General features: G+C 45.0%; 1 long non-coding RNA gene across 1 annotated transcript; it reads right to left on the bottom strand.

Annotated features, from left to right (window-relative positions):
* Nucleotides 1-505: 505 nt before the first annotated feature.
* LOC120236174 lies at nucleotides 506-10,217 on the bottom strand. The gene is made up of 3 exons (XR_005529588.1): nucleotides 10,125-10,217; nucleotides 8,384-8,534; nucleotides 506-1,693 (listed from the first exon to the last, which is right to left on the bottom strand). It is a non-coding gene; the product is annotated as an uncharacterized LOC120236174 (long non-coding RNA).
* Nucleotides 10,218-10,248: the final 31 nt, after the last annotated feature.

Below are 10,248 nucleotides of genomic sequence, written 5' to 3'. Positions count from 1 at the left end.
TGTCTCATGACAATTTGATTCGAAGTCCACTTAGAAAGACCAGAGGGCAGAGGAAGGTCTTCCTCCCTGACAACGGACAGAGGGACAGGTAGATACAGAAAGAGGTATTAAAAGGAATACAGCAGAATGCTAATTGTAGAATCCAGGTGTCAAGGATATGGACATGTGTGCACAATTCTCTCAATTTCTCTACTTGTTTAAACCCTACTGCTGCTGAGGAAGCCTCCCCTGGGCAAACTCTTTTTGTGCTTCTGAGAGACAGGTCCATGAGAACAAAGCAATGAGAGCTTTGGTAAGAAATACTGAAGGTGGCAGTGCCTTATTTCATCCAGGGAGCAAATTCACGGCAAGACTCAGCCCCATTTATCTTAGAATTAGAATTCAGACATGAGGTGGTTGTTACAAGGAATGCATTAACATGTTTTCATTTCAATTGAAAAGCACAAGTCTGACTTTTTAAAAACAAAATAAGTCTCATTTGACTTTCTTTCTTGTTGATGAATAGGACTGGCTACCCATTAGATTATGCAGTGGGGCATTTTCTAGAAATCGAATAAACTCACATCAGCAGCTCCAAAAACGTTTCACGAAAATATATTTAAGGCACAAGATAAAACAGAAGCATTTATTTTAAAATATTATAGTGGCAAATATTCATTCACATTAATAGAATTTTTTATTTTTCCAAGCCTTTCTGAGTAAATCAGGTTAAATAAGTTACCCCTCAATGAAAAAGTAAAGAAGTATAGTTACTGGTCATCTAAAAAGCCTTTCTGGTATCAGAAGTTGAGAAAGTGAATGAGTCTAGTGGATGCATAAGAAATCCTTTTGCCAGTAGGTGGTTTCCAATCTTTTGCTTTCGACAAATTTGAAGGAAACTCTAATCAGGTAGCCAGATAATAGATCATAAAATGACATTTCTGATAGATCACCATGTGAGTCTTGGCAAAGAACTCAGAGCTCAGATAACTAAATGATAATGTTCTTACAATTCTATTTGTATTTTCATATTCTCATATGTGTGAACAAATTTCTCGGTGCGCATATCTATACAGATAAAAACAGAAATAGAATTGAACCTGAACTCTCATTCCAGCAACAGGTTGTACTCAGCCCTCCATGCATGGGAGGGGGAAAATATCCAGCTCATTCAAGGGTGCATTTCTGATAAAATTTGCCTTTTTACGTTTTCCATTCGTTTATCAAAATGTATAAAATATTTGTGTTGTGAGCAATTTTATGCCAATAATGTTATGAATAACTCAATCTAGAGAACTTTTTTAACAGCTAAAAATATGTTGATAGGACATTTCCTTAAAAAATGTTTTGTATTCATAGTTCTGCTGCAAAGTCATATGACAGAGTGATCAATAAAAGACTTGAAAGCATAAAAATATATCACGTTAAGATAAAATTCTATGGTGGAAGTGGAATGGATAAATGAATTAAAGACAAAAATAGATATAAACTTTCTGGCACCTAAAGAAGAGCTTTTTCCTTTAATTTTCAAGTGGATGACAGTGGGTATCAAATCACCACGGTATTTAAAATTCATTTAAGCTAATGATAGATTTGGGTTTTATGCCAACATTTAGAATACACTGGAGGGGCACCCGGCTGGCTCAGTGGGTGGAGTGTGTGGCTCTTGATCTTGGATATGTGAGTTCAAGCCCCATGTTGGGTGTGGAGATTACTGGGGAAAAAAAAAAAAGAATACTTACAATGTGCTAGAAATTATATGTTTTGTCATTATTTTAACTTATCATGAAAATGTTTTTACGTCACATTAAACATGTGAAAGTGGATCCATACATTTTCCAAACTTTTTTAGGGATATAAGAGCAAGAAGCATGAACACAACTAGTCTAAGGAATCATTTCCTATCCTATGATGAAATTGTACTCTCTTGTATTTTCTTTAAAAATGTTAAAGTTTTGCCTTTCACATTTCTATCTGTAACCAACCTGGAATTGATTTCCCCCAAACATAGCCCAGCTAGACACAGCACCAGAATCAGGTGGAGACTGCGGGGAAGCTTTAAGTTTCCCCCAAACATAACCTTGCTTTACTGACTCTGAATCACGGCCGTGGGGAGTGTCCAAGAATCAGTAGCAACAGAAAGCTGTTCAGGTGATTATGGCTCACCCTCAGGTTTGGGAGCCACTGCCTTATGTGACAGAGGCCAAATGATTGAATGTGCCCTGCAAGGTGTTATGATCCAGGTTGTCCTCTCCCCCAAATCTGCGCTGAAGTCCCAAACCACAGTACCTCCGAATGTGGCTGTAGCTGCAGATAAGGCCTTTGAGGAGGTAATTAAGTTAAAATGAGGTGATGAGGGTATGCCCTAATCCAATATGACAGATGCCTTTATCAAGGAGAGGAGATTAGGCTACAGACACAAGAGGGAAGACCATGTCAATTTAGACACAGAGAGAAGACAGCCATCTGCAAGCCGACAGGACGGACCTTAGAAGCAAGTGAACCTGCCAACACCTTGATCTCAGCCGTGCAGCCTCCAGAACCGTGAGAAAATACATTTCCGTCGTGTAGGCCACCCGGTCTGTGGCATTTGTTATGGCGGCCCAAGTAGACTAACACAAGGATTTCATCTGGGTCCCGACTACCTCTCTAGAGCCTCAGCTCTCTGACAGGCTCCATCTGTCCCCACATCACGGCCTGCCCACCCCTCCACCTTACTAGGTTTGAGACCTTGGGCTGCCTAACCTTTCTGTCCCCAGTTTTCTCACCTGTAAAATGGGGCTAATAGCATTACCTTCCTCGAGCTGCATGATGATTACATGGGATCATCTATGTAATGCATTCAACACATGTAAACATAAAAAACACTCAATAAATGCTAGCAGTGCAGCCTGGGCATAAGGTATTAACTGCCACTCTCCAGCTACATGCCATTTTGTTCCACTTCCATGAGTTAGCACATGCTGACGCGTCTGATTAGAACGACTTTCTCCCACTGTGTCACCTAGCTAACTCTTGGTTGTCCTTCAAGCCTGAAGTCCCATGTGGAGCCAGCTCTGAACCGCTCTCCTCCATCTGAAGCTCTGGATTCCCACAGCTCCCTGTGCTTGCCTCTGCCGAGTGACAAGCCTCTGCAGGGTTTAAGGTGGAGGAGTGACCTGATCTGACTCGAGTACCTACCATATGCCAAGGTTCGGTGTCAAGACAGGAATAAAAAGAACAAAGAACGCTTAGCTTATAGGGTTACTGAGAGGATTATGAGAGACAAAATATGCCAAGCACTTAAGACAGTGTCTGGCATATGGCAAACACTCAGTAAATGCTAACAACTATTATCTATGTATATTCAGGACACTTCCTTATATCCGGTGACATTGGTGGCCTTTGGTTCATAGTCTTCCTCCGTAAACACAAATCCCACGACCATCCTGGGCGACGACCCCTCCAACATAGTAGCCTCTCTCTTCTCGACCTCAACTCCAGTAGCTTTTACCTCCACCCTACTCCAGACACGCCATGACAACAACCTGACCTTGAAATTGTTGTTGGGTTTTTTCAGACTGAATACACCGTGTATAAGCACAGGAATAGATTTGTATACAGAAAGCCCAGGTGGAGTTTTCCATTAGCTTAGGGTGAGAGAGCGCTTTTCTGTCCCTCACAAACAGGCAACAAGTTGCCTCTGGAGGCTGAGTCCTGGAAGATAAGGCAAAGGAAGACGGGGAGGGCTGGCTGGAGATGCACGTTTTGCGGCCCGAGGTAAGGGCCGACGGCACCTCTATGACTGCTCAAGGAGAGGAGATTACAGCTGCAGTCCTTCTAGCAGCAAGGAGGGAGTGACGGGCTAGGGGCCCAGTCACCGGAGCAAAAGTCAGACGACTGCTGATAGACGCCGCCGTTCAGCACCACTGACCTTCACAGAGGCTGCTCTGTGATGAGTCAAGGGTAATCCTAGGCAGGTGTGTACCCTTTCCTGCCGGAAGAAGGTACATAAAACTGATGGCTCTGAGGGTAATGCCTGCAAGTCAGGGCTCACCCCACCTTCCTTCACTCATAACAACTCTGTTCTTTAGTTGGTTGGGCTTTCACTTACAACGGCCTTGGCCAAAACCTGTGACGGTGCTAAACCTTGGCAGTTCCTCTCGGCAGATAACTAGACATTTTACTTTCCACAGAATCCAGCTGCCATTGAGGTGGGTGGTGACCATCCCCAAAATTTGTCTCTGCTTATCTGCATCTCATCGCCTTTAGCCTCTAAGAATGCAACCTTTTTCCTATTCAAGGCTAATGCCACCACTCATGCTTGATTCCGTCTTCTTTTCATTTCTGCTGAGCGTTTATGCGATCAATTTTCCTTTCTCCATAGTAAATTGCTGTTTGGGATATTTGGCAATGGTTGAACGTTGGCAGTTTCATATGGTTCATGCGAATATACTTTTGTTCTTTCCTGCTCTAAATATTCCTTCTTCTCGACCAAAAATAATTACAACAAAACATCCTTGTACAGATAAGGGTAACCTCTTTATAGATTGTGTTTTTCAATTTTTTTAAAAAAAATTTAAAAACCCACAATGGCAGAGAGAGAGGGACACACAGAATCGGAAACAGGCTCCAGGCCCTGAGCTGTCAGCACAGAGCCCGACACAGGGCTCGAACTCAAGAGCTGTGACGTCGTGACCTGAGCCGAAGTCAGCGCTCAGCCGACTGAGCCACGCAGATGCCCCAATGTTTATTTATTTTTGACAGAGAGGGAGGATGAGCACAAGTGAGGAGAGGCAGAGAGAGTCTGAAGTGGGGCTGAAACTCATGAACTGTGAGATCCTGACCTGAGCAGTAGTCAGACATTTAAACCAACAGAGCCAGCCAGGTGCCCCTAGACTGTTTCCCTAACTTCACACTTCTATGTGTCCCTGTGTATAAAACCTAAACACCATAATCCAGGTGTATCTGCCTTTGCTATTCACATCTCCCAACTGACAATTCACTTAACAAGTATTTACCAAGGGGCTGGCGTGCTTATGAAATTTGTATTCAGTCATTCAACAAATATCTTCTGAGTACCTTACTGTGCCAGACACTGGTCCAAGCACTGGGGGGATAGGTCAGTGCACAAAACAGAGCTTCCTGTCCACTTGGAGCTTATAGTGTAGTAGGCATTGGAAGGAGGAGACATACAGTAAATAAACACAATAAAGAAAATAACCATATAGTATGTTAGAAAGTGGTAGATGCCATGGAGCAGGGGGAAGTAGAGCAGAGAAGGGAGAATGAGAGTGCTATGAAGGAAGTTGTCATTTCACATCTGGTGGTCATGGCAGGCCTTATTGAGAAGGTGACAATGAAGTAAAGACTTGAAGGAGGTGAAGGACAAGCCATGGAGATATCTGGGGGAACTGTTCCAGGCAGAGTGAACAAGTGCAAAGGCCCTGAGGCAGGACAACTAACGGAATAAGGGGGAAAAACAGTAGGAAATGAAGACATAAAGATACGAAGGACGCTGATTGTGTAGAGCCCTTGTATTAATTATCTACTGTTGGGTAACAAAATCACTCTAAAATTTAGCTATTGGGGCGCCTGGGTGGCTCGGTTGGTTAAGTGTCCAACTCTTGTTTTCAGCTCAGGTCATGATTCCATAGTTTATGAGATCAAGCCCCACATTGGGCTCTGCGCTCACAGCACAGAGCCTGCTTGGGATAATCTATCTCCCTTTCTCTCTGCCCCTCCCCTACCTCTCAAAATAAATAAACTAACTTAAACATTTTAGCTATTTAAGGGGCATCTGGCTGGCTCACACAGTGGAAGATGCAACTTTTGATCTTGGGATCATGAATTTGAGCTCCACGCTGGGTTTGGAGATTACTTAAAAAAATACAAACAAACAAATAAAATTTAGCTGTATAAAAGAGCAATACATAGGAACTGAGTGAGGAGTGGTTGGCTGGGTGGTTCTGACTTTGGGTTTTGAGGGGTTGCAGTCATCTGAAGCGTGGGCCTGAAGAATCCTCTTCTGAAGTTACTCACTCATGTGGTTGACAAGTTGGTGCTTGTTGGTGCGGAGGGGAGGAGGTGATGTGAAGAAGGGCAGGACTCGGTTCTTTCCTGTGGGGGCTTCTCCACATGCTGTTTGAGGATCCTCATGACATAACAGTTGGCTTCCGACAGAGCAACAAATCCAAGACAGAGCAAGGCAGAAATCACAATACCTTTTATAACCTAGGCTTTTAAGTCACATGCCATCACTTCCACGGTATTCTATTAGTTTACACAAGTTAACCCCAGTTCATCGGAGAAGACAACTAGCCAAGGGCTCGTGAAAAAAAAGGAGGTAAAGATCATTAGAGACTGTCTTGGTGACTGGCTACAACAGCCTTTGTAGGCCACTACACATCAGCGGCTTTTCCTCTGAGTGAAATGGAGAGCCACTGATGGGATTCGAGCAGGTGAATGGCAATGATCTGACTTATTAGGGCAACTCTGGCCGCTGTGTGAATCGACTGCAGGGGGGCAAGGAGGTGAGCTGGGAGGCCAGTGAGGGAGCTAAAGTGCAGGAGAGACATTAGGGTCATAGCGCTGTTGATGAGAATTGGTGATATTCTGGATATATTTTGAAAATGGAGATGGACAAGATTTGCTGACGCATAGGAGATAGGATAAGAGAGGTGGGTGGATTAAAGATGACTCCAAGAGTTTCGGCGGAATTGCAGAAATGAGTTAGACATAGCTCTGACCATAAATGAAATTACAATATAGGTGACTTAACATATGTACACCAGTAGCTATACTGCACAGCAGAAAGCGCTGGGTTCCACAACAAAGGCACAAATTCAAGTGCCAAGTGAGATGAAAAAGTTCTGGAGATGGATGTGGAAGGTATTCAATGCACTGAACTATATACATTTAAAAATGGCTAAAATGGGGGGGGAGTGGCTGTGTGGCTCAGTTGGTTAAGCGTCAGACTCTTGATCTCAGCTCAGGTCTTGATTTCAGGGTTGTGAGTTCTAGCCCTGCGTTGGGCTGTGCGCTGGGCATGATGCCTGCTATAAAACATGGTTAAAATGGTAAGTTTTATGTTATATGCTTTTAAAAAATAATTTCTATGCCCTACATGGGGCTAGAACTCACAACCCCGAGATCAAGTTGCATGCTGCACTGCCTGAGCCAGCCAGGCGCCCCTATGTTATATACATTTAATTACAAGTTTTAAAAGGTGCTAATGAAACCAAAAACAAAAACTCAAGCGCTAAGACAGTTCAGAGGAGGAAGAAGAGATGACCTTCCACTAAAGGCATCACAGAAGGCTCAGAGTAAGGGCAATCTTTCTACCTACGTAGAGGGAGCGGTTTGAGTAAATGAACGGAAAGCAGGAAAGCTAGGGACAGACAGGGGCACACGGAGTGGTTTTGTTACAAGCTAGGCAGTGTGCCCTAAAACTCAGTAGGTGACTGATATCGGCCTTCTGTGACCTTCTCAAGGGACCTCAAGGAAGAATCAAAAACAGGAAAAACCGGAAAACCAATTAAGCAGAGGAAGGCAAGCAGGCAATATTTTTAAACAATCAGATATGACAGAAACATAATGTATTAAGAGGACTTAAGGCTATTTCTTGTGTCTATGTGGAAACAATAAAGCTTAACCTTCTTTAATCCTTAATTTTTACAACTGTAACAAATGATCCTTTTTGATGTGCAACTATTTGAACACCTGCTTGCAAGCAAGCATACCCTTTCCCTTTTTACGTATATAATCCCTGGTAGCTAACAAGCTTCAGAGCAACTCTTTTAAAAAAATTTTTTTTTAAATATTTACTTTTTTCTTTTTCTTTTTTTTAAAGGAAATTTTTTTAATGTTTTATTTATTTCTAGGAGAGAGAGAGAGAGAGAGAGAGAGAGACAGCGTGAGCAGGGGAGGGTCAGAGAGAGAGGGAGACACAGACCGAAACAGGCTCTGGGCTCTGAGCTGGCAGTCAGCACAGAGCCCGACGCGGGGCTCGAACCCACGAACCTCGAGATCATGACCTAAGCGAAAGTCGGACGCTTAACCGACTAAGCCACCCAGGTGCCCCTAAATATTTATTTTTGAGAGAGAGAGAGACAGAGTGCAAGCAGGGGAGGGGCAGAGAGAGAGAAAGAGAGAGAGAGAGATAGAGACAGAGCACAAGCAGGGGAGGGGCGGAGAGAGAGGGAGACACAGAATCTAAAGCAGGCACCAGGCTCTGAGCCGTCAGCACAGAGCCCGATGCGGGGCTCGAACCCATGAACTGAGAAATCATGACGTGAGCTGAAGTCCTGAAGCTTAAGTGACCAAGTCACCCAGGTGCCCCAGGAACAGTTCTTCATAGCAATCTGAAAGACTGGTTTCCCATGTTACAGTCCTCAGGAAGACAACAAATAAAGCATTTACTAACCTACTTTGGGGTTGGTTTTCTTTCAGTCCATAGTAAGGTGTCCAAGGGGAGAGTGAACATCAAGCTAAGGAGCTGTAACGTTGTTTGGGAATGAGTGTTGAGGAGTTTAAGTCAGATGGCCTTGTGCAGGCCATACTGCAGGCGACCAGTCCTAGGGGTAGAGAGAGGCCAGTTAGGAGACTGGGTAATGGTCAGACACACCTGTAATCACAAGATCTGGGTTTGAATCACTGTTCCAGCTCCCACACACACTAGCAGTGTGACTTTGGGCGCACCACCTAAACTCTCTAAACCTCAGTGTTTTCATCTGTGAAATGGAAATAACAGTAGTTACATATTTCATAAGACTGCTGTGAGAATTGAGATAACTAGGGTGCCTGGGTGGCTCAGATGGTTAAGCGTCAGACTCTTTCTTGATTTCCACTCAGGACATGATCTCACAGTTTGTGAATTCCAGTCCGGCAACGGGCTCTGTGCTGACTGCAGAGTCTGCTAGGGATTCTGTCTCCCTCTCTGTTTCAAGGATAAGTAAACATTTAAACAAATAAATGAGATAATTATTTGCTTGCAATTGCTATTATGCAATAAGTCAGATGTGAGTTCCCAGAGCTATGACAGTAAGAGAGGATCAGAAGGGCTAATACTTAGCAAAAGCCTAACAACCAAAAAGAAGTCTCTCCTCTCTTCTCCCTCCAAGCTAACTTCTCAAGAAGGGCAGCACGACTTGAGGATGCAGGTGATAATTATAATCTTCCTCTTGCAATGAAACACTCTCATTCAGAACCTCTCATCTCACTATGGTAACATATAAGGAAGCCCAAGTTTGTGAAACAAAAAATCGTTTGTCTATTTGACACTCTCACAGCATATCTGAAATAAATCCAGGATAGATCAGCATTTTATGTACCAGATTTCCTGTTTCCCTGCCTTCTGCTTCTTCCCTATTCATTTTCTCTTCCTTCATCTCCCAATCCCCTTCCTGTTCCGACTGAGTGTCTTCATTTCTTTTTCCTTTTACCCTTCCCATCTAGGACACAGACCATATTCCTAATAGCAGTTCCCTCATTTATTAGCCGTGTGCTAGTGGAGGTAGTTAATCCTCTCTGGGCCTCAATTTCCTCCGTAAAATGGGTTTAATAAGAGAGTGCCTATCTTACAAGGTTGTCAAAAATCACAACAAAGAACACGTCACAAGCCCATCACAGTGCCTGGTCTATAGTCAGAACTCAACTCGTTCGCTCTCTTTTCATTCTTTTACCCCTACTTCCCTGTTGCTCACCGTTAAAGCCCTGCAGTTAAAGCCGTGGGAAAAAACACCCAGAGGCTAAAGAGGTTGAAATGCTTGAGCTGGGGGCGGGGACTGCGAGGTGCCCACTGCGCAGGCGCGCCCGACAGGTCAGGTTCGAGCTTCCAGCTGGGGGGGTGGGGGTGGGGGTTGGGGGGGGGAAGAGGGCTTCGATTGTCCTAGCAGCCCCGCTCCGACCCAGGGAAGTGGCGGGACCTTGGCTGCGCCCCGGGAGGGCTCGGCACTGTTCGAGGGACGTCGGGGCCCGAAGGGTATGTTCGAAAATGGCGGAGGGCGAAGAAGGAGGGGCCTTGCAGGGCGGGGGACTGGCCTCCCGGCGGGGGCAGTAAAAAAAAAGCCTGCGGGCGAGCGGGGGGTGGGGGCGGTGGCGCGGGCGGGGCTGTGAGGCCGTCGGACCGCGGCGGGTGTCTCTCTGAGGCCCTGTCGCGGACGCACCTGGGGTTCCCCGACTCGGGGCTCCTCCGGGAGGTGGGCGGGCTGGTGGGTGCGCCTGAGGGAGACGAAGGGACTTCCGTTTCCTTCTAGGCTGGGGCCCGGCCGCCGAGCGGAGTTGGCATTT

This window comes from Hyaena hyaena, unplaced genomic scaffold, assembly GCF_003009895.1.
Source record: "Hyaena hyaena isolate Hyena2069 unplaced genomic scaffold, ASM300989v1 scaffold_147, whole genome shotgun sequence".
NCBI classification, from domain to species: Eukaryota; Metazoa; Chordata; class Mammalia; order Carnivora; family Hyaenidae; genus Hyaena; species Hyaena hyaena.
Note: the sequence above shows the minus strand (reverse complement) of the source record. Positions and strands in the feature narration are given on the sequence as shown.